Genomic DNA, 20169 nt, shown 5'->3' on the forward strand with positions numbered 1-20169 from the left:
TTTCTCACGATTTTTATGGAACTTGGCTTAATACTTTGTTATATATATATATATATATATATATATATATATATAAAAAGTGATTTTGGCAGTCTGAAAGCAATTGAATTTTCTCTAGGTTATATCTAAAACAAAACATTGCGAATTAGATAACTTCTGCTTTGTAAGTGAGAGCAGAGCATATACATATCCAGAAACGTCGTTCTCCAGTGGGGCATCGTGCTCCACTACGTGTCATCTGGCATATATTAATTAGCCAATGAGGACAAAGCAAGCTGTTATTTGGATGTTCTTTAGTTATTTCGGTCATTTTGTCCTGAGTTGTTTGAGTATACGTGCCTTAGGGAAATAGTTTTAGAAATTATCATCTTTTGTTATGTCTGCCAGGAAGGTGAAATACTCGTGTACGTTTCAAAAATCGTACACAGTTGACTTTCTTTCCATTATTTCCTCAAGGAAATGTAATAAATTTGTGATGTGTACTGCCTGTCGTTGCGATTTTTCGATTTCGCGTGGTGGAAGGGCGGATGTTCTCAAACATGTGCGTACACAGAAACACAAGGACAACATGAGTTGTGTTGAAAAAAACGAAAAATAAAATTTTTCTTCGGAAACAGAGGACCAAAAAGTTGCTAATGCAAAATGTCTGCTGATGGAATTTTAAAATATAGTGAGCTGTCTAGAATTATGTTGGCCATCTTGACAGTTCCCCATAATAATGCAGAGTGTGAGAAAATTTTCAGTATTGTTGCGAAAACGAGGACTAAATTTGAATCTAATATTAGTGATGACACATTAGAAAAGCAGGCCTACGTGGCAATTACTACGAACAAAATTATGAAGTTTCTTTCTTAAAGAAAGCAAAATCTGCCACTGTTTATAACATTTGTACGAAAACTAATTAAAGTGGTTTTCTTTTTTCTTAATCGATGCAAGTAATAAAAATGTTTTTTATGTGTAAGGTATTTTGTGTTGCTTGCATTTAAGAATTGGTTACTATTTAAAGTTAATTCATTATTAAAAACTATATTTTCATCATTTAAAAAGTCTTTTTAACATTGTGAAAAATCTCCCGATTTCTTAAAAAAATCTCCTGATTTTTGAGTGTCATAGGTTGGCAAGTATGCAAATTAATGATGACATTGAGAGTCCTTTAGCAGCTCTTTAACAATTACACATTCATCAACATGGATTCACTAAAACTGTGATCCTGTCATATTTAGCATACACTTTCACAGGCCATTTCTAATAGTAAGTGTACTTTTTATTCCTCATATTTTGCACTGTAAGACCATCATAAAGCAGTTAATGCTGAAGTGGTCTTACAATGGGTTCCTACCAATTGTGATTAGAAAGTCCTTCACAATGGCATCCCTTTCCTTACGCAGGTAATTCCTTATGTGCTTTCCCATATTAAAAACTACAAACCAACCAGACCTATTCATTGTGGTATATATGTACACAAATAACACGGCTGATTTCTTGGTAAAAAGGCTACCACTGTTGTTTATAAACCTATCTGCCATATGTCTCTTTAATTCAGCCAGACTTCTTATGCTTAAAAGGAATGTTAATATTATAAGGGCAGACTGACATATTTGCTGACGGAAAGAAGCTTAGTTTTTATAAAGAAAGGTATTGTTCTGGATTGTCATCATTCTGTGTCAGTAATTTGTGTTAGACATTTGATAGGGCATGATGTATGTCTTTTTATTTACTCATTTTAATGTTGTTGATTCTCATCTGTGTTTTTTGTATTTCTGGAAAAAAAATTAAAAATTAATAATGAAATTTAGGTACATGTGTTGCATGTCAGAACTGTAGTAACATTGATCAAAAGTTTAAAAGAGCTAATGTGGTAATGACATAATAGCCAAAAGCACAGCATTTGCAAGGAACATATTTTCAGATCTTATTTCTGCTAAGTTAAACATTGTTAAATTTAGTACTTTAAAATCAGTTACAAACCTAACCTGATAAAATTCTTATCCCTTCCCTGTTTTTTTTTTTTTCCTTTCCCCCCTTTTTTTTCATATTTTGTTGTGTGGTTTAAAAACATACATCTTTTTGTAATCTGATGAATATATTCAACATAAATATTTTTGGAATTTCACTGTAATGAAAAAAAAATTCAAATTAAAGCTGGAAAGGAAATTTTTCTAATAAATGCATGTTTTTTTTGTATATTATTATATAGAATGAACTTTCTATATGTTGGGTCTTAAAAGCTGTAGATACAGCAGAATTCTACACTGGATGGATTACCACTTCGTGGAGATATGGGATGTAAGTGAATAACGTAATATTTAGTGGATCTTTCCTGAGATTAAACAGGATAGATGAACAATGTGTGTCAACCTTTGACATATGAAAAAGCAAGTCGGCTGGTTTGATAAATTATGACAAAGCATATCTATCTGCCTAAGGGGAGGTAATCTTTCTTTGTGAAGAACATCTCTGTCTTGAAGAAACATGATAGGTGCTTTTTTATCTCGTGGAAAATTTCAAATTAAAAAATCCTTTGTTATTACAAAGAAAGAAAAAACAAAGGACATTACATGAAACATATACTCTTACAAACAATTAATATAACGACAACTATAGTGAGGAAAGAAGCCAAATCAAATTTGTAACAACTGTCACCAAAGAAATATGCCAAAACAAAAAATACCACCAAGTAATATGGCTTTAACAGAAAAGTAAGAAATATTATACTCTGGAATTTCAGCTTCAGAAAAAAAAAGTTGTAATTCATTATAGACTGTATTCCGTTTTTGTGTGATATAATAATTTTTACTTTCATAATAAGTTTAATATTAAAATTATGTTTTCATGTGAAACTGCTTATTATTCTGAGATCACATGAAACTTAAGCTTTATGTATTTAAAATGTACAAGATTCTGTGCTAGTTTTCTGGTAGAAGGATGGGGCTATGATATTTTAATATGAGAAAAAGAGAATGCTGGAATTTGATTCATTAATCCCATAAAATAGTATTATATGTTTATAGAATTTTATTTGGAAAGCTGGCAAATGTAAAATGTCAAAAATTGATAATTTCTTCACTGTGATAAGATGTTAAGATAGATAATAGATTGGTAGTGATAGTTAGTAAATGTTTCATTTGCATGTTTTCTGTATGTTAGACTAATAGGCTTATTATGCTGTCTCTTCTCCAATAGCTTTATTATAACTGCATGGATTTCTAATTGATTGATGGCTTTTTCTCAAAATTCATCTCTATGACTTTTTTAAGCAGACAATATTATTCAGCATTAAAAGTCTTGCATTAGGAATGGATATTCTCCATTAAACTCATTGAAGCATTGTTTTTATAATTTTACAATTTATTAACAAAGAAGTCAGTAGCTTGCTTTGCAGTTATTTTGGTATAGCTGATTTACAGCTGGCTAATTTCAGAAGTGGCAGAAAACTTGAATATTTTAGCTCATGATTTATAAACTAAAATAACAAATTATTATATATAGCTTGATAATAATGTGCAATCAAATAGTGCCACATATCTCATGACCAGTTACAACTGATGCTAGCAATAAGCAAAGCAAGTTTCCATGCATTTAGAAATAGAAACAAAAATATGATCATGGATAAAAGAGAAATCCAGAATGCATCATGGGATCTAGCAGCAGTCAACATTGGTAGTGTTGACAGTTTGCTGAATTTTAATTTTTATGAGGTCTAACTTTTATATTTTTGTAACTATTGAAGTTAAGGGATTTATTAACTTAAGGGATTAGCCATATGCTAACGTTCAGCTAGAAATCTAGAAATGAAAGTGCTTTGTTAAATAGGTTTTGACTCCTAATGTAAAGACAAATTGTTCTGTATTGTTTAAACTTTGGCTTAAGAGCATCAGTAAAATATGTTAAAAGGTAAAACATACCCTTTCATCTTTTTTGTGGTGAGCAGCTTGACAGAAGCACTCTAAAAATCCAGTCTGAAAAGGGGAAGGAATGCAGATTAAAATGAACTAATCCAGTAGAAAAATGGGAGGCTTCATTTCACAATACAAACATACTTTATTAAGTTAGTAGTATTAATACTTTATTAAGTTATGTAGTTAAAAAAGAACTTTGTTCTCGTTCTGACTTCAAGTCTCTCCGATTTTGATTTTAGTCATCAGTCCATTTCAGTTTGTCAGCAGCTACATCCTCCCACCTTGAGTTCTGGAGGAAAACCTACTGTCACACATGCCACAACTGCAGTCTATGAACAGGTTTCATAATTTGTCCACTACGAGTGACTGTTACTTGAGGTGAGGATTCTGATTGTCCTTCTAGTGGAACATAACTTTTGGAGTTATCAATTTTAGTCTTTGTCTTATAATTACTAAGGGCTTTGCCTCTCAAATCAGGACCTTGAAGATCATCTGATAGTTCTAAAGTATAAGCACGGTGTATAGTCTTGTGACGATGCCGGATTTTATTTTCAATTTTGCAATTCTCACAGTACCATCTTTTCCAGGTATGACTTTGACAACTTGTGCTATTGGCCATTGACGACGCTTCAAATTATCAGAACCAATGCGTACTATATCTCCAATAGAAATCAGTTTGGAAATTCTTTTAGAAAAATTTTTGAATTTATCAGACTTATCACACAACAGTGTATTTAGTTCTTCATAATTAAGAGAAGCTTGACCGAATACTCTGCGCAAAATCTATTTGACCATGCTGATCAATCCCTCCCACTATCCGCATCACCAAGCAGTACTGGACGAAGAGGTTTTATTTGCTGGTCAATTATTCCATCAGGAAATTCTTTTCATTGGGCAGTTTTCAAAACAATAAATTCTGCTTTGCTTCCTTTATAGTTAGTTCACCAGAGCATAATGATGCTTTATCAGGTTCAATATTCCGTCTTACCTTCTTCGGGAACATGCAAGGACCTGACTCGGAACAGAGAGCTTACTAAAGCTATGTTCAAAACTGTGGGAAGTAGACAGGATACACAAGAAGGGTATACAAAACCCTTTATTTTTCTCTACTTACAAAAACTTCCGTACTTCGGAATACACAGACCCGCTACTTGGGGTCTAATGTAAAAATATAAAAATAGAACTAAACTCTAATTTAACTTAAATAAAATAATAAACGTGGAAGATTGGCCTTATATTAACAGGAAGCGTGTGTAGTACAGAGAACTGTGAACACTACAATACATTTAAATTTATCAAGAGGATTAAAACCTCCGGCCTGGAAGGCAACCAGCAACTGCGTAAAACTTCTAAGGTAAGCGGCCTGCTTCGACTCACTGCTTCCTCTCTCTCGCTGGGCAAAAAGCCACAACTTAAATACTTGGCGTTCGCCAGACTAACTTTGCATAAATACTTTAACGCTTATAATTCTGGCCGGAAGTAGAAAATAAGAAGTGATAGTAAAGATTTAAAATAAAATAAACGTTAGTAAAACTTAAGATCCTTACATACTTCCCGCCAGAGTTAATTAGTTTGAAACTCAGGTCTAAAGCGACCTTGTTGAAAACTTTTAGCTCTAGAATCTAACGCGAGGCCAATCTTTTCCAAACATTTTTCGCTAGAAACTAGAAATTTAAAAGAAAGAAATTTGTTTTTACTATAGCAGCTCCCAGGACACACAATTTTTTTCATCTGTACTGCATCTAAACAGGAGCTTTTATTCAAATCTGGTTCCTTCCAGAGATCTGGAAGGAAAACTAGTTTAATGAAATGTTACAAAATGAAATGGCAAGTAACATGTATAATTATATTTCTCTTAACATTCTGATTTCATTCATGACTATTTTAATTATCTCTCCCCGTGCTCTCTGACATGTGTTGTAAAAGAACACCAAACACGAATGTGTTTATGTCTATGTGTTCAACACTTCCTCCTACAATCAAAACACTAACGTGTTAAAATTCAACATATCAAGACCTCGTAACACACCCTAATTTCAACTCTAAACCCTGAGGTACTATTCTGAAAGTGGCTAACTCTGAAGTGTAGCGTCAGAGAGCCTAACTACATCATTCAACCTTTAACACATATTCACCATGATTTAGTCTTTTTACAGTCACACGAATAAAAAAATTTTAACATTACTTTCACTTTTATCATATCACGGTATTTCTGAACATTTAAAATAACAGTTCACATTGTATATAAGAACATATTAACATGCCGTTAATTTTATACATTTGAAAACATACATTTGTTAACTTCTATTCTTTTCAAAGCAAGTGCCAATTCTTTCTACATTGAAATAATACATTTCAAAAAGTCTTTCAGACTAAAACTTCTTTCTTGCCAGAATGTTTTAAATAATATTTATACAATAACTTTTTACAATATTTAAGTCTTTACACAACGCTATTATACATCAACTTTAGTTTTACGTGCGAGTAATTGAAAAACATAATACCAAAATCGGTAACAACTCATTTTTCGCCCTTTTGGCGATAAAGGTAGACCTCGCATGAGGTAAAACTTCTTGAAATCTGCCACTTGCAGTAAGAATGACAGATTAACTTAAGTTTTCAAAGTAACATAAATTTTTACTTATCTTTGTGATATTCGGACATTCTTTTCTGGGCCCAGTCCTTAAAGGTAGTGCAGATAGTTGTTTGATTTATCCTCCTTCTTGTACGGGCTCGCCCTTCAGTGCCTTCCTCTAGAAGCTTCCTTTTTTCACCAGTTCGGTTACCCTTGAATACCTTCTTTTTCGCTTCTGCCTGTGGTCTTGGTCGTTTGATGGCAGCTGGTTTTGGCGGAACCGGGAAACTTCTTGCGTGTACCTGCTTGGACCTCGTTGCTGGCCGTTCAAATTTTCCTTGTAACTTTTCCTCCGCCGCTGATGGCCCTTCCGCAGTTCGGCGACATTTGCTGCGGAGAGTCCTGTCGGATGAGTAGATCTTCCGTTTTAGAGCCGGGTTATAGTTGCCGTTATTTCTCCTGGTTCTCTTTGCATACGTCGTCCTTCTCCCTTCTTCATTCTGGGGGTGTTCGTGAACTCTCTTTTCTGGACGGTGGAACGGCTTCTTTTTCTTGCTACCTTCAATTTTTCCGCAGGAAAACTTTCTTAATGGCTTGCCCTTGTACTTGTCGTTTTTCCACCTCTGGAGCTTGTGCCTGCGATGTCTGCCGTGCCGGATCCTGCAAAAGATCTGAAAATATTTTCATTTTATTACGATCATAGTAGGGTTTGATTTGATCAATGTTTGCGGAGCAGGTTTCACCATTTCTCGCTTTTAACACTACTACAGCGTGAGTTGTTTTTTCTATAACATATGGTCGTTTTAATCGTGGAAAAAATTTGGCAGTTTTATCTTCTGGTGCTGAAGAAAGTGAACGCTTAATTTTTAAAACTTCATCCCCTACTTTATAAGTTACTCCCCGTCATTTCAAGTCATAATAGAGTTTCTGTTTTCTCTGTGCTACTTCAGTATTCTTCTTTGCTTCCTTAATTAGTTTTTCTATATCACCCATTTTAAATTCTGAGGCTCTTTGTTGCACATAAAATAATTTATCTAACGGTGTTATAATCGTTCTGCCTAGAAATAACTCAGCAGGAGTTTTGTCCGTTGTATCATGTTTTGCGGTCCTAAGGGCGATAGCAAATACATTGACATAGTTATCCCAGCTTTTATGAAAATTTTTAACATAACTACGGATAATTTTCACTATATTTCTATTGACCCGTTCCGCTATATTTGATTGCGGCCGATACGGGACCATTTTTAAATGACGTATGCCCAGTTTTTGGCACATGTCTTCAAATATATTACTTACAAATTGAGGACCATTATCCGATATAACTTTTAGGGACACCCCGTATTTTAAAATATATTTATTTAAAATAGAATCAGTAACTAATTTCGCGGAGACTCGTTTTAAGGGAACAATTTCGTCCATTTACTAAAATGATCAACCATAACAAGGAGATAGCGACTTTTATTTAACTGACTTTTTGGGAAAGGGCCCAATAAATCGATGCCAATTATTTCATTTGGAAATTCGGATTTAATACTATTTAGAAACCCGGCCGGGCAGAAATTAATATAATTAACTGCTTGACATGTTGGGCAGGACTGGACATACGCCCTTGTTAACTTTTGCAGTTCAGGAAAATAGACTGCCTCGCGTACGCGTTGGATAGTTTTTCGAATACCAGCATGAGAAGCTAAAGGGCTGTCATGGAGCTCCTGCAGGATATTTAATCTAAGACTAGCTGGGATAACAGGTCGAAATTCGTTGTTGGAATTCGTAGTTTTTGTATAGAATAATAGACCATCTATTAGTTCGTAATGGGCCGCCCTATTTCTTATTGCCACAATATCTTGGTGGCTAAAATTTTCAGAATCCTTTAAATACTCATAAATGCTTCCAAACTCAGGATCTTTACCCAGTTCGGTTATTACAGTTTCTCGAGAATTTATTGTACATGCTGTGAGCATTGCCACCTTTACAGTATTACCTTGTTCATCTATTTTAATTCTGGATAGGGCATCTGCTACGATATTTTCCTTTCCGGGGGTATGCTTGATTACCAGATTATATTCTTGTAGCTTGAGTGCCCATCTTATTAACCTTGGGGATAAGTTTTTCCCTGAGTCATGATCAGAGTACACTGTTATTGGCGCCTTTCCAAAATAGACTCGGAACTTGTGCACTGCTAACAGAACTGCAAGTGCCTCTCTCTCGGTCGCGGAATAGTTTCTTTGTGTTTGATTTAAAGTTCGGCTAAAAAATGCCACAGGCTGCTGATTTTGTGAAAGTACCGCTCCTACCGCATAATCCGAAGCATCCGCTGAAATTTCTAAATTCTCATCCTTTTCAGGAAATTTCAACACAGGGGCTTGCGTTAATGCTTGCTTTAATTTTTCGAACGCTCTATTGGCTTCGGCCGTCCACGAGAATCTTGCCTTTTTCCTTTTAAATTTAAACAATGGTTCAACAATAGCTGCAAAATCTTTTATAAAGGACCTATAATATGAACAAAGTCCTAGAAAAGAAGAGAGCTTCTTCGCCGTGTTTGGAGTCGGATACTTTTGTACAGCGATTATTTTTGATTTGTCTGTCTCTATTCCTTTCTGAGATATCTTGTAACCTAAATATTTTAATTCAGGGGTTGCAAATTTGCACTTTTCGACATTAACTTTTAGACCGGCCTCATTTAATAAAGAAAACACCTGTCTTAAATCCTGTACATGTTGGTCGAGATTATCACTAGTAATAATGATATCGTCTAAATAGATAAATGTGGACTTTCCAAGAACAGGTCTTAACACAATGTCCATACATCGTTGAAATGTCGCCGGGGCCCCTGAAAGGCCAAACGGCATACGCAAAAATGCATAAGTGCCAGACTTGGTTATGAAAGCAGTCTTAGGCTCGTCCTCAGGCCTAACCCCTATTTGAAAATAACCAGTCGTTAAGTCTAAAGTCGTCATATATTTGGTGGATGTTATGTTCCTTAGAATTTCCTCAATAATAGGTAACGGATATACCGGATATTTAGTTATGGAGTTTAATTTATGGTAATCAATCGCGAATCTCCACCTTTTTGGATGTGTCAAAGGATAGTCATTATTTTTTTACATAAAACCACCGGGCTAGCATAACTACTTGAGATGGGCGTCATGATCTTTTTACGTAGCATATCGGTGATATGCCATTCTATAATTTTTTCCTTATTCTTATCATACCGGTATGGTTTTTGGCGAACTGGCATTGAATCTCTGGTGTCAATACTATGGTTAGTAACCTGAGTAAATCCTGGAATATCACTAAATAACGAAGCAAATTCACTTACCACTTGTCGGATTCTTCCTTGCTCGTCATTAGGCAGGGGGTCAAGATTTAACATCGGCGGTTCAGCCTTTTCTGCACGAACTGGTTTCATTGTCAGCTTAAGGGACGCTTCATTAAAATCCCGCGTTGCTTGTGCGTCTGAAAGAAAATCTACTCCTAAGATTATATGTGCATGCAGATTCTTTACTATAAAAAACATCACCTTTACTTGTTCGTCCTTGATACGGACATACAGTGGTAATTTACCTATACACTTACATGTTTCTCCTTGCGCCGCTAACACTGTCGTATTATCCGAATTATATATGCGGTATTTCCGAAAATACTTCCTAAAAAAATCTTCTGCCACACAGGAACACTGCACGCCTGTATCCAGGAGTGTGGTGGCTGGGATATTATTCACCAACACTTCAATCTTCGGAAGAGTCAAATTTTTCACCATTACTGTATTTAACTTGAAGGAAGAGGGGTTTTCGTGGCCTTCGGATTTCCGCACCCTCTCGTCAGCAGAAATCCGTTTTAGTTTAAATTATTTTTCATTTCCGTGCTTTCCTTCTTTTTCCACTGGCCTTGAGACTTTTTTCCTGGATTGCTATTGAACTGTCGACGTTCGCCGGCTGTTTCTGAATGCTCGGGTTTCCTTGCCCACTGATTCGCTTTGCTTCGTAGCCGTGTGCTTGAGTTTGCTGTAGTCTTCGCGCACCAAATTGGTTTCGCTGTTGATATTGGCGTCTTCTTTCAACGTCCGCCGTTCTTCTACTTTCAAACTGGATTGCTAGCTCAAATAACTTTTCCAGTGTAGTCGGATTTCTTAATTCAATAAAGTCTTGCACTTGGGGCAGTAACCTCGGCAAAATCACTTGAATTATTTCAGGATCCGGACGGTTTCCATACAAGAGTTTGAAGACGTGAATTTTTCTTAAAATAAAGCTTGAGAGGTTTTCGATTCTTTGTTGATATATACTAAAAAGTTCCGTTTCTAATTTCGCACGATCCCTTACAACAGGGAAGGCTTTTACTAGGGCAGTCTTGAAATTCTCCTAAGTATAGGTGGGACTTCCTGCTTGACCCAAGAGACTTCTGCCTATACATTTGAACCAGTTAAGCGCTTGGCCCCTCAAAGCGCTGGTAGCTAAGGTAACTTTTTAAAATTCGTGCACGGGGTAGAGCATGAAGTGGTCATCCAATTTTCCCAAAAAACTGGTTACCGGTGAGTTTCCATTAAATGTTGCTTCTGGTTTCATCGAAGCGCGCATGGTCTGGACGATGTAACCAAATCCTTCCAGGGCGGCAGCTGGCATTTCTAGATTCTGAGCCGTTTCTGCAGGCAGCACAGGTTTTTCTTGAAACTCGGCCATAGTTATTCTTCTTCGTTGGGCGCCACTATCAGGATCAATATTCCGCCTTACCTTCTTCGGGAACATGCAAGGACCTGACTCGGAACAGAGAGCTTACTAAAGCTATGTTCAAAACTGTGGGAAGTAGACAGGGTACACAAGAAGGGTATACAAAACCCTTTATTTTTCTCTATTTACAATAACTTCCGTACTTCGGAATACACAGACCGCTACTTGGGGTCTAATATAAAAATAGAACTAAACTCTAATTTAACTTTAAAATAATAAACGTGGAAGATTGGCCTTATATTAACAGGAAGCGTATGTAGTACAGAGAACTGTGAAAACACTACAATACATTTAAATTTATCAAGAGGATTAAAACCTCCGGCCTGGAAGGCAACCAGCAACTGCGTAAAACTTCTAAGGTAAGCGGCCTGCTTCGACTCACTGCTTCCTCTCTCTCGCTTGGCAAAAAGCCACAACTTAAATACTTGGCGTTCACCAGACAAACTTTGCATAAATACTTTAACGCTTATAATTCTGGCCGGAAGTAGAAAATAAGAAGTGATAGTAAAGATTTAAAATAAAATAAACGTTAGTAAAACTTAAGATCATTACAGCTTTAAATCTTAGATTAAAGTAAAATCTAAAAATCTAAGCAACTGCTCTAATGAGTTTTTCGTAGGATGAAATTCTGTGGAAGTTCAGTTTCTATGCTTAAATGAGTTTTCATTATGCTTTATCTCATTTCATGAGTTATATCTTCATGATTATAGACCAATCTTGATCTTGGCCATTCTTCCTGATTTTTCTTCAGCCAGTCGGGGCCTTCCCACCATCTAACTGCCAAAAGTTGTTTGGTGGTGCAACCTCTTGATGGATGGTCAGCTGGGTTTTTTGTTCCAGAAATATGTTTCGACGGTTCTGAGAGTATGGCATCATTAAAAACAAGCAAGACTTGTCACTGTCATCGCAGAATTAGCATCAGTATCTATAGTATAAGGTATCTTTCCCATTAAAATCCATCCTAACAGTGTTCCAATAGCTACCAGCAAGACAAATGTATTACTTTGCCATTAAAGAGTTTAGCTGCTACATGAGTCTCTATTAACAGATCAATTTCTAATTATTTATCTCTCCCAAGGATTAATTCATCTGTCATTACAATACCATTATCATAAAGTTCTTTAGAACATGGTTCTAGTTTTGGAATAGGAATTTCTGAATAAATTTCTTGTTGGTCAAGGACTTCAAAATTTCAGTGGTAATCCTCATTTACACTGCTTAAATACACCGATATCAAAAATGCTTCTTAGAATGTTCTTTACCACCAAATAAATTATAAATAAGGTTTTCCTCCTTAATTTTCGGGTACTGCATTTCCCTTACGACATGTTTACTTAAATAAGATCGTTGGGAGCCTGTATCGATGAGAGCACGAATTATTTTTCCTCCATTTGTACTATTTCATGAATTATTTTTCCATTTGTACCCCGTAATCTTGCATACAATGTCTGTGAAAGGACTTTATGCATACATATTCTATTATTTAACACTGCATCACTAATAACATTTTGTTTTACTTCTGAAGTATTTTCCTTTTGTTCTTTATATTTTTCAATTTTTCTTCATTCCATATGTCTGATGTGGCAATTTTTGCAAATAATTTTAGACGTGCAGTCTCGCGCCCTATGCCTGATTCAACAACATAAAAAACAACAGATTTCTTCGATAATAATTTTTTCTTATCATCTAGTTGCATTTTCAGCTTTACATGCTTATAAATCATGACCCTTTCCACAAAAAAAGCAGACAGTTTGTTTATTTTTCGCAGTGTCTGTAATGCCAAAAAGTCCATTGGCAGTAGGAATGTTTTGCATTTCATTAGCAGATGGTGGGAGGGTAAAATGTTGTACTTTACTTTCGAGAAACCGAAACCTTGCTTTCCCAGCGATATTCTCTCTTCACCCTCTACTTCAGATTTTAGAAATTTCATTAAAGCAGTAAGTTTATTTGATGATTTACTAGTTTCATGTAAACCTACGCTTCTTTCCCATACTTTAATAACATCTTCCGGAAACAAGATTCAACGAGAGGGTATAACATACATGCATATTTGTCAGACGTGACATTTAATGTCTTGAGTGCTCTCAGATTGAGTTTCAATTTCACCGTACAGCTTGATGAATTGTGTTGCTTTGCTTTGGCTCAATGAATTATTCAAAATTAAGCTCAACAATTCTCTCACATATAATTCTAAGAGGAGATCCTCTCTGCCGAATCGACCTTTAAGACATTCCAGTACTTGGTAATAATTGTCAGCCGACGGGGTGAAAGACTCAACGATAGTTCTTGCATCATTCAACAGTGGCTTGAAATAACTATTGAAATTTGTCTTCAGGTGGAATTTCTGGATCATCGTGAATTTTCTTAAATTGACCCCAGGAGCCCAACCATTTCTTAAATTCGATTTTTGGCAGTTTAAACTTCCAGTTTTGAACTGTAGCATTAAGAGTGCTGTTATTATCTGAACTAGTATTACTCATTATTTTCTGTACCTTAGCTCTAGGCCTCGCATATTTTTCACTTTATCCTCATATTCTTTATCAAAATTACTCTGAGAACATTTAGGATGATCAGAAAACAATTTTATAATTTCTTTTTCTACCAAATCAAGCTCTGACCATTTTCATCTAACTGTGTCATTAGGATTTTGGTTTCTTCTATATCATGTACTTCTTTTCCTAAACAGTCGTCCAGTTTATTAGATATTCGTGTAAAAACAATTCCTAAATGAGTATGTAATTTCTTTAGATCTTCCACTTTTAGAGCTTATAAATAATCATACAATAATACAATGAATAAATCCTTCAAACCCACCCACCCGGGGGTGCCATTTAAATATTTTAGAAGATCAATAAAATATGTCGAAAGGTAAACTTACTTTTTGTCTTCTTCATGGGTAGATGGCTTGACAAAAGCTCTCTAAAAATCCAATTTAAAATGAGCTAATTTAGTCAAAAAATTGGAGGCTTCATTTCACAAGACAAGCATACTTTATTAGTAGTTACAAAAGCGTAGTAGCATACTTTATTAGTAGTTACAAAAGCGTAGTAGCATATTTATTAGTAGTTACAAAAGAACTTAAATGATAGAAGCATATAAATTATAAACATGTAAGCAGCATTCATGGCTGCTTTTCTTTGTTTCAACCACATAAGCAGCATTCGTGGCTGCTTCTCTTTGTTTCAACCACATAAGCAGCAATCATGGCTGCTTCCCCTTCGTTCTCGTTCTAAATCTCTCTGGTTTTATTTTAGTCCTCAGTTCATTTCAGTTTGTGAGGTTGCTCAGCAGCAACACTGGCATGAGGTTGTAAATATAATCTTGTATTATTCTACCAGTTTTTAATTGAAGGTTTATTGACAAGCCTATACCCAAAGATTTCATTGTACTATGGGAAAAGTAGGCTATACAGTACAAATTCCGTAATCAGGACATCCAATATCCGGAATGATCTATAATTCAGACCTCAAAGCTACAAACTTATTGGCAGTGGGGAGATAGGCAAAGCATATTTTGCTTTCCTTAAATTAAGCTAAGACTAATCTAAATAAAATTCATGCTTTATTCTGTAAATTTAAATAAGCTAACACTGTAGCCTTTACATTTAAAACTATTTGAGGGAAAGAAAACTAGCATAATGCTAACTCATAATCAGACATTCACCAATACCGGCGTACATATATATAATACTCGGCCAACCCGCCGATCTTGACACCATCGGCCAATCAGCAGCAACCACGTTAGCTTACCACCAATTGACCTCCAATCAAAATTTGCATAAGGAAAACTAAAGCCAACAAACGGCCCTCTTTTCCTCATGCAAAAACAAAAACAAAACTTCCACAGAATTACAGAAGTTCGTAGTTCAATTCTATTATACGAAAACACTTATTGTCTTTAAACACTGAAAGCATTTAAACAAAACTTCCTTAAATTAACAGTAGTCGCCGCTTTTGTAAATAAGTCTGCAGTATATAATTTACTGGTGATAAATTCAAGGTCAAATGCTCCATCATCTACTAGTCTTCTAATAAAGTGGTATTTTATGTCTATGTGCTAGTCTGGAGATTTTCTATTGGCGATCTAGAAAAATCAATGGCACATTTGTTATCACAAAATATAGTTTACATTCTCTTAAATTAAATTTTTAAATTTTATCTTGTAAGACATTTTTCATCCACATTAATTCCTTCCATGCCTCCGATAAGGCGATATACTCCGCTTCCATGGTTAATAAACGTACACATTTTTGTTTAACAGTTTTCCAGATTACCAGTACTTCATCTAAATATAATATAAATCCTCCCATGGACACGCAGTCATCCCTATTACTTGCATCATCAGCATCTGAATAACAATATAAATTTAGATGTTTAATCTTTGATAAATTTAACTTATATAATTTAGTACTATTGAGATAACCAAGCAATCAATTTCAAATATGCTTCCCAATGCCTAATTCTAGGATTCTCCTGAAATTGTGATAAGATATTCACTGTATATATAATATCAGGCCTTGTCCTGTTAGGTACAAAAACTAAACATCCCAACAGATTTCTAAAGGATAATATACGTATTTCTGCAATTTCTGCACTTGTAGATGGACAATCTAATTTTGTAAGAATAGTGCTTTTAGCTGTGGGAAGTGAAGTTATTGGTATCTGGAAATGTTTAAATTTTTCAAAAATTTCTTCGATATTTTTTGCTGATGTATAAAAATGCCATTCTCATTCTCTAAGAATTCAATTCCAAGTAAAGTTTTAGTTTTGCCTAATGCTTTAAGATAAAAAAATTAACTCAGCTGTGAAATTACTTTATTTATACTATATCGATCTTTACTAAAAATCACAGTATCATCTACATATAACAAGAAAATTACATTTGAACTCTTATAAACACAATTACACCATTGTATTTTCTTAAAATGTAGATTTTCTAAAGTACTTTCAAATTCACAAAACCATTCATGGCCGCTTTGATGTAGACCGTAAATGGCCTTGTGTAATAAACACACTCTATTTTCCTCTTCAATAAATCCCTCTGGTTGAGTCATATATATTTTTTCATTTAGGTTTGTATATAAATATGCGTTCTTTACATCTAACTGACAATTAGTCCATTCATATAAACATACCAGTATAGTGAAAAATATTCTTATGATTGAAAAATTTACTACAGGACTGTAAATGTCATCAAAATCTTCACCTCTTTTCTTCCTGAATTCCTGTGCTACTAAACATGCCTTGTATCTAACCTTTTCATTTCTTTTTAGCGTATAGACCCATTGTTTCCTAGCATAGCTTTATTTTCTCGCTTTTCGACTAATTCCCAAACCTTTCTTTTCTTCATTGTGTCAATTTCCTTTTCTTTGCCTTATCCCATTCTTCCGCAATTATTGATTTTCGTGCTTCTTTAAAATTTTGTGGGATAACAATTTCTACGGAATTTGCCTCTTTAGATACGGAGCTAGTCTCCTGTTCTACAAAATTAACTTCCCCAAGTATTTATTTTTTCCACTAAAATCAAACTTATCTTTTTCAAATTTAATATTTCTTGCCTCACCATACTTTTCAATATCATTATAGGATCTAAAACGGATGTCTTCCCTCTACATAATAATATATATCTGTACGTGTTCCATCTGGCCTTTTAACTGCTTTTCTTTGCCAGTTTAAGTCTGATATTTCTTTAGTATCTTTTCAGTTTAAGTCTGATACTTTTTCTTTGCATATCCTACCATGATTCCTTCTTTGCACCTCATTCATAATTTATTTCTAATCTGTTTCGGCATGCCAATACCTTTACAACCAAATATTTTAAAATAAACAACACTGGGTTTTCTATTTAGGAACATGTCATAAGGGGTTCGGTTGCTTTTATGACATACTCTGTTCCACGAATGTACAAAACAGCCAAGAGCTTCTGCCCACCATTCTTTTCCCATTTTACCATCATTAAGCATAGTTTTAACTGTGTCTAATGCCGCTCGGTTAAAACATTCACACACACCGTTCTCTTCTGGGGTGTACATGTCTGTGCATTCAACACTAATTCCATTTTCAACTTAGTACCCTTCGAATTGCCTGTTACACAATTCCCCACCATTATCGGTGTGGATACTTGTTAATTTTCCATTCGTCAGTCTTTCCATTTGCCTATGATAATTCTTTAAAGTTGTAGAACGATTCATTTTTATTTTTCATACAATACACTGTTACTAATCTACTATACTCATCCACAATAGCGAGGAAATATTTACTCCCACCCTTAGATAGAACTGGGAGTGGGCAATAAACGTCTAAATAAACCAACTGCAATGGTTTATCCGATCTCTTCGGAACAGTTTTGAAAGTTGTTCTACTAGATTTAGCAATAATACATGGTTCACACCTCTCCATTGGTTTTTCAATTTCTTGTAACCCTTTCACACTTTGATTCTTACTAGTATTCTTAATATAATCAAAATTTACGTGGCAAAATCTCCGATGCCATAGCATCGCATTGTCTACTTTATTTAACTTTCCAATTTCTGTACCGTAACCAGCTTCCTTTTTATCTGTAGCATATCTAAATGGTTTTACGTGATAAAGTCTGTCATATTGTTTAGCATAGCATAATCTATCCGTTATTAAAGTATATCCACATCTTCCCTTTTAAAATCAGAAAATGAGCACCTGCCTTTTCTAACCTTGCTCCTGATAGTAAATTTCTCCTTAGATTTGGATTATATAACACATTATCTAACTCGATCCAATTTATTCAATTGCCTACTTTTATTGCAAATTAGATGGTACCCTTTTCTAGTACTTTACTTTCACAATTTCCTACAGCTAGTATTTAAGACCCAATTAAATTTATCTGCGTTACCTCCTTTATCTGTAGTTGTTACAGAATTTTCTACTGACATTAATTCTTTATCTTTAAACTGTCCATTTTTATCGTCTTATTTTAAACTTCTGATTTTTACTTATATTTTCTTTACATTGAGCGATTATATGTCCAAATTTATAACATCTGAAACAAGGTCCTAGTCTCATATTCCCCATTTTTTTCTTAGATTTAGTCTAATTTTCAACTCTTATCTTTCCCTGCATTTGAACTAATAGTATTAAACACGCTTACCTTGCTGACTTCTAAATCATCATTCACCTGGCGAAGTCGGCTTTCTTCCCTTACCAGTTCTTCAGCAATTCTTTCCAGCATAAAATCTTCATCCTTCCACCTATAGATCACCTGTACAATGTTGGAGTATTCCTGGGGTAATCTCCTTATAGCTTGAAATCCTTTAAAAAGATCTACCAAGTTGTGTCTAGCTTCAGCCAACTTCTTTGCAGTCATTCTTACCCTCGTGATGAATAATCCTATTTCTTCATTTAGAGTATATCTAATGCTAAAAAATTCATCCAGTAACTGAATTATCCTTGCTCTTGTTTTGAGTTCGAATTGTTTCTGTAGAACTTCCCATGCTTCTTTACCACTTGAACGTTCTTGTATCAGCGGCCTGAACTCAGTTTTAATTCCATAATATAATGTAATGAAGGCTCTATTCTCTCTCAATGTGAATTCCTGCTTTTCACGCCTTGTTGCACTTTTATCTAATTCTTTTTCTTTGTCCTCTATGAAGCTCCAACAATTTTTATCCAATAACAGCATTTTCATATTTACTTTCCATCGATCCCAGTTGTCATGGTTTAACAGCTTATAACCTACAGGTAGTAATGACATCTGCAATTAAGTGTGAGCACAACAACTTGAACGAACTTCTAAGACAGGTCAGCTTCTTTTCGCGAGTAACGGCCCTCGTTACCTACATTCCTTCAATGCTGAGTTGAACTGGGTGACAGGCTAGCCGTTGGCGCTAGGCCTATAACCCTATTGGCAGTGGGGATATAGGCAAAGCATATTTTGCTTCCCTTAAATAAAGCTAAGACTAATTTAAATAAAATTCATGCTTTATTCCGTAAATTAAAATAAGCTAACACTGTAGCCTTTACATTTAAAACCATTTAAGGGAGAGAAAACTAGCATAATGCTAACTCATAATCAGACATTCGCCGATACCGGCGTACATATGTATAATACTCGGCCAACTCGCTGATCTTGACATCAGTGGCAACCATGTTAGCTTACCACCGATTGACCTCCAATCAAAATTTGCATAAGAAAAACTAAAGCCAACAAAACTTACGCATAAAGCGTTTACCCATGCGCACTTCCGATAGTAAAGAAAGTAACAGAGGTTATTGAAAATGAAAGAATTTCGATTGACAAATTAGTTGGTATTCTCGACACAGCAATTACAGGACTTGAACAGTGGAACTTTGTAACTGAACAAGAAATTATGTCTGTTTATAGAATTAAAGAGAAAGGATTAGCACAAAAAAAGGAAGCAACTTAAATAACTTACATTGAAAGAAATGTTTAATTAAGCTGCTTCTTTTTTTTTTTTTTTTTTTTTTTTTTTGTAAATTTTGATGCTCTTTATTTCATAAATTACGGTTTTATATTTTTAATTGTATAATTTCTGCATGCCATCTTACCAGATTTAAATTCATGATCTATAATCTGGAATCGCCGAAGTCCCGACAAGTCCGGAATATGGGCTGTACTGTAGTAACATTGTGTTCCTTTACTGATTTCCAAGATATCAAAAGATTAACATTTAGTTCCCAAATCCTATTAAACAGGATTATGAGGATCTGCAGACTTTGTTATCTGATCTGATAAATCATGCTTGAGCATATTTATGCAGCTTGTGAGAATACCTATAAGAAGAACACAACTCAGCCCCCTCCCCCCTTTTTAGGAAATGGTTTGCTTGGTTTGGGTGTGAAGAGTTTTGTTTAGTTTGTTGTTAGCAATTCAGAATAACAAAGAATTGGTTTTTATTGTTTGAACTAGAATCATGGTTTTCATTACTGTTTCTCACAAACTGAAATTTTTTATGTATTTGATCTATAGAAATAGTTGT

The 20169-nt window shown here is 34.8% G+C and overlaps 1 protein-coding gene across 3 annotated transcripts in view; it reads left to right on the forward strand.

Moving 5' to 3' along the window:
* pcx (pecanex) overlaps nt 1-20169 on the forward strand; it is a 267343-nt gene that overhangs the window by 242682 nt on the left and 4492 nt on the right. The gene's annotated exons all lie outside the window — the stretch shown is intronic.

The sequence above is a fragment of the Stegodyphus dumicola genome, chromosome 4 (genome assembly GCF_044657685.1).
Source record: "Stegodyphus dumicola isolate Sdum_Otavi_A_Nest chromosome 4, ASM4465768v1".
NCBI classification, from domain to species: Eukaryota; Metazoa; Arthropoda; class Arachnida; order Araneae; family Eresidae; genus Stegodyphus; species Stegodyphus dumicola.